The sequence below is a fragment of the Triticum urartu genome, chromosome 5 (assembly GCF_003073215.2).
Source record: "Triticum urartu cultivar G1812 chromosome 5, Tu2.1, whole genome shotgun sequence".
Classification (NCBI taxonomy): Eukaryota; Viridiplantae; Streptophyta; class Magnoliopsida; order Poales; family Poaceae; genus Triticum; species Triticum urartu.
The window spans coordinates 354,041,325-354,047,324 of NC_053026.1; positions in this window are offsets into that span (position 1 = coordinate 354,041,325).

A 6,000-nucleotide genomic window follows, 5' to 3' on the forward strand; every position below is an offset into this window, starting at 1 on the left:
GATCATGCTTAGGGTTTAATTGATCATGTTGGTTCTGTGATGGTTTCTTTAATAGAAATCGGAGGGGAAACCCTCTTTTTCTTAAAAAAATGCTTAGGGTATCCCCCTTTTATGATCACTATACGATCAGAATACGTGCTTCGTGTCATAATAGCACTACTCCACCCATCAAGCTAAAAAAGCTTAGTTGTTCAAATACGAATCTAATATTATTAAAATAGAGTCGTTTAATTGGTTAGCTAAATGTTCCTAATTTAGTTTTGAAAATGCATGTTTGCTGCTCGGGTGTGTATCTCTACAGGGTGCCCACGGTGGGCCGGCCCACCCTGGGATTTTGGGTCGTCCCAGGCCCCGATTCCCCTTTGTTCTGCTGCGCGCTTTCGATCTCTACTCGCCCCCACCCACCTGCCTCGCTGGCGACTTGCCGTCCCCGGACGGCATGACTCTAGGAGGATATGCCGGACTAGCAGGAGATCAGGAGCCGCTCGCCCTACAGCATCACCGCTACCTGGGCGCCCCGCCGTGCCTACCTTCATAGTCCGTTCAGGGCTCAGGCATGCAGCACCCACTAAGCCAACCCGATTAATCCTGAGATACGTCCTCAACACTCATCACTTCAACACCACTGCTCATCACCCATTTTCTATTTGATTGACTACTCATTAGGCAGGACTGTTATTAGGGTTTATTGTGTGCTGAGTGGTACCTACACTTAATGGTTCAGATGTATTTCAGTAATCTTTAGTACCTGTAAAGTTCATAGGGTTTCAAAATTCTGGCCCTAGGAACAAACACTAGTAATTTTGGATTGTTGGTCGTAGTGACATTGACCCAGATTACTACTACAGGCCAGGTTTGTTGACCATTTTACTTGTCTTTCTTACTCATTCGATATGATATCCAATTATTCACGTCGATTAGTTGCAAACAGTAAGTGCTAAGACAAACTTCTTGATTCATATTTTGGATGGTCTCTTACTGCAGTTACAATTGTGCATACTTGTCCTAGTGAGCTCACAAGTAAAGAATTGATTCACTACATCTATGCTTGCCTTCCCATATTTTTTGTCAATATTCTTTTAGGGTGGACCACCCTGTTTCAAAATACTGGAACCGTAGACATGAGTGAATAGTATTTCTCTGTGTGATCTCTTCCATCATGTGTGGGAAACGAACACTGCATTGTATAGAAAGAAAGTGTCATTTCCAGCTTTTACATATGCTACGATCTTTTACATGGAATACAATCTGCCTACTTGCTTTGTGTCGCACTACCAACACTCCATCCTTGAAGCTAAACATTATGCCACTCATAATTCCATGGTTTATTTGTTCAAATACGAATTTGATATGATTCTAATGTTCCTACTTCGGTTTTGAAATGTGTGTCTGCCTGTTATAGAGACATAAGGGGTTTCTATTTCTATGTGTGGTTTGGTCAGCACGGCTGGGGATGAACTTTGCATATGCAGGGGTTTATAGGGAGACACTCTTCGAGTTGAATCCGCAATGCATTCCATAGATAATATGACTACTTTTTATGTTTTCATGAATCTCAGATTCCGAACGGCATCATAATGATTATGAGCATGCGCGCATGAAAAGAATAAAGCAAAACAATGCCATGGCTGTCAAACTTGGCATTAAGGGACTAAAATCAAGTCTGGATGCAATGCAATGCAAACACTCTCCACCTACATATTCATGCTCAGAATATGATCCTAACAGTTATTCTGAGATAGAGGGAGACCTAAGTCAATGTAGCTCCCTAGTGGAGGAGTCAGAGGCAGATGCCCTATCTTATTCACCCATCAAGGTCCTTGCTCTAACTTTCCACGGTTATATTGGTCGCACATATCTTGCAACTAATGCTTTGCATTGCTTCTAATTTGTTGCACTGTCATTAGCTTAGTTTACACATCGTGTATGTGAATACGCCCTGCCTATCCATTTTCAATACATATTCCATATGCCATCATACCATATTTATCCATTCAAATGTTGTTCTTGTGTATGAGACGTTCAAAAGGAGGAGGGCGATTGCTGATCACGGAGGAGCACTAGCAAAGTATTTGGAAAAGGTAGTGACACCTGATAAATTAAATAGCCAATTAGGTGTAGTTGCAATATCACCTGACCCGCAAAACACCCCAACTCTAGCAGACTCTAGCCCTACTACACTAGTCATTTCTGATGCCCCAACTTAATAGACCCCAACTGCAGCAAGCAGTATGATGATGCCAGTTGACATAGCACCAGCTCTACCACGCAAATCCCCCATTCCAGCAAAGAGTACACCAAATCCAGTTGCCAAATCCCTTTTTGAACCAGAGAGAGCCCCAATTGCAGCAAATAGGACCCCTATTCCATCTCTTCCCAGTTTACAAGACGAAGCTTATATTGTTGTCAGGAACTTTGTGCACATCTTTCCTTCATGGAAAGATTATACTGCAGACACAGAACAATTTCTAGTCTTCCTCCGCAACTTACGCGTAAGTAATGTACTAATGTTATTCATGGTAATTACTGCATATGTTTCTGCTGATAGAAGACACAAGATTTAATTCTTTTACATAGGAGAGGAACAAACTAGATTGTCAAGACGAGCAAGGGTTGGTTGCGCTTTTCAAACTCTCATTGATGAAGTATCGTTCCTACCTGAGGCAAGCACACTTCGATGGAAAGCCTCTAAACAAAATTTCTGTAAAGTCTCCGGTGCTACATTTATCCGACAGTGACTGTAATAATCTTGTTACACATTGGTCTTTTCTGCAACGTAAGGTACTGTCTATGATATCACATCACAATTTGAACTACATTTCTGCATTTGCCATAAATCTCACTTGTACGAAAACTGTTAGGAGAAGAACATCCATTCTCAAGGGACCACAGAATCTCACAACTATACTACACACTGCATTGCTCTTGTGAGTACCTCTTGCCCTGTATGACTATACGTATTTTCATAGCTTTTTGATTATGTAGCATCACTGCACATGTTAGCCTCGTTATCGTCCATTTGGTGGACATTGTAAGATCCGTATGGACTCTTACATAAATTTAGAATCAACCCAATGCTTTTGAAGAGGTCTAGCTCTGCATTCCTCTTGTAAGGACTGAACGTCGTCTATCACTGTACTTACATTAATAGCTACTCCATCCGTCCCATAATATAAGAACGTTTTGTACAGTACACCAATGTTCAAAACACTCTTGTATTATTGGAAGAGGGATTGGTTCATTGTGTAGCATTCTGCATCTTACTCCCCTCGCCCACCATTTACTAAAAGATATCAGATCCATATTTAATCTTACCAAAAAGTTGAATACACAGACAATGCTAGTGCAGAAGTGTAGCCCATTGGTCTTGTCAGTACATTTTGTCCTGTAACGCTTGTACTTCCAGGGATTGGTAGTTGATTACATAGCATGAATCTACATCTTATCTTCATTATCCTCTACCCCTTTCAGTATTATCATATCTATATTTACTCTCTACAAAATGTAGAGTACATGCAATGCTTATGAAGAAGATTTTGTGCTGAAATTCTTGAGGTATTCTTCCCTTGACATGGAGAAGGGGATTATAAAGTCGGTGTTAACTGTTAATGTAAGTCAGTCCTTCTAAAGCCTTTATCCTCAACTGCTATTTAATTTGCTCATACTCCCTATTATTTACTGCTATTTAGTTTGCTGTTTCTATCAAAATGCATGTTCGCAAGAACCGTAAGTTCCAAGTTTTACTTGTAAAACCAAATTCCTTATTCATACCATGCACATTACTCAATACTCCCTATATGTAAGCTTGTTTTTGTGGATCTATAATCCAGTGTGTGGTGAAGTAGCCCACGTTTGCACCTTGTCATCTTCTGTTTTATCTTACTGATGTGGCTGATGATATGAACAACATGCAATGCACATTAACCAAACTAGATACAATGATTGTCTTTGCCCTTCATCTATGCTTGTTATGTTGACATGGTAATCCAGTAGTGTGGTGAAGCTCCCCGCATTATGAACAATGCCAGATTATGCTATTGATATTTTGAAATTACTCTTTATTTTCTAATTTTAAATTGGATGGAATTGACAGCACCGTTATCATCTTTGTTTATACACGTGTAAAACCTGTCATCTCTTTGCTTATTTCAGGGTGATATGCCTGATGGCATGCACAAGTCTACTGAAGGCTGTGAGACAAACCCAACATATGTTGCAGCAAAGAAGGAAAAACATCTTGAAGATAGCGAGACAACCCCAAAGTCTTGTCTTGATGTAGTGTTCAAGTTACTTGAGACTAGCAGTCAGACAAGCTCACAGAATTCGTTGTCTGAATCAGTTCGACTTCTTCAGTCCCAAGTTCTAGCAGAAAGGCATTCTGCAACTCAACTTCGACTTGAAGTCCTATCTCTAAGAAAGATTGCGGAGAACACCAATGAGAACCTCATTGCTAAACAACTACACCTGGAAGCTATGACCGACATGCTAGGCCGGTCTCATAGCCTTGCTCAGCAGCTTGCGCAGCAGCTGCCGCACAAGTCTATGCTTTCTTGAACTGTCTTGGAAGTGGTCTCTGTTTAGTATTATTTTGTTACGCTGTAATGTTGACCAGTTTTTGTAATCTGCTTCTTCGTTGCGCTTTATGATCACTGCTGGCGAACTTTGATGCCCAGTGGATGTAATATACCATAAATCCATTATTGTATAGTGTAGGTTAATTCTAAGTTACTATGCCGTACTTTCTTAATTGTATAGAGTAGGTTTGTTCTTAATTCCTACTAGTTACTGCCATCATTCGCTATCTGAAAAAAATCTAATGTCATCGACCGAGCCGAAACATTCGCCTCTAACGAGCTTGGTTGTTAGCGGGCCATAATTGGGCCGACCTGCATCTTTCTTGGGCCTGAATGGCCATTGGGGCCTTCACACTTTGCGCCAGGCCCACAACTTAATTCGGCCTACATTCGGCCCAAACTTTAGTTGGGCCTTTTGTGGACCCGGCGCTTAGATTGGCCCAGGTAGCATCGGGCCATTAACAGGCTGAATATTCTACTGGCCTATTGCGGCCCAGAAGAAACCATGGGCCTTTAGTAGGCTGAAATGTATGTTGGGCTTCAATTTTCACTAGTGGTCGACGGGACTTCAGCAGGCTGAAATGTAGAATGAGCCTTTTTTGGCCCATTTATATGACGGGCCATTACCAGGACGAAACATATCTTGGGCCTTAGTTGCCCCACTGATATCATGGGCCTTTAAGAGGCCGAAAGCTTAGTACATCAACGGGCCGAATTATACAACATGCCTTTAACAGGCCCAAAGTCACGTTGGGCCGAACTGTTGCCACCTTTATCACGTGCCGTTAGTGGGCCGGATGTCGCATCAGACCATATATGGCCCATGGGCAGCATGGTCCATTCCCAAGATGAAAGACACATCAGGCTGAAATGGGCCCATGTCTACATCGAGCCTCTAATAGGCCGAAATTCACTCGGCTCTAATTGGGCCTAAATATTCAACGAACAATTAACGGGCCAGATCTGGCTTTGGGCGGTAAGTGGGCCTTTATTAAACAGGCCGTTATTGGGTTGTCCCACTAGTACCTGAGTAAGTACTACGGGCCTTTGACTGGGCCAACCTTTTGAACCTATATGGGCCTCTGTTGGTCCCTGCCACATGCCGACATATCATAGGCATGTCTCCTCCAATGGACGGCGACATCTGGCCCACCAAGGAGCAGAAACGTGTTTCCTCCGGCCAATGAGAATTTTACACGTGGAAAATCACCATTGGTCCGGGCTGTTAACGGGTTATCGGATCCAAAACCGGACTCGATAGCTTAACGGCGAGCCGTTATGGTGGATGCCACATGTGGGTCACCCTTGACGAAGGCACTTATATGACACACGATTTATCGTCATGGAAGTGGACACTTCCGTGATGATAATTTTGGTAATTTCATGGAACACTTCTACGACAACACATGTATGACTATCTTGATTC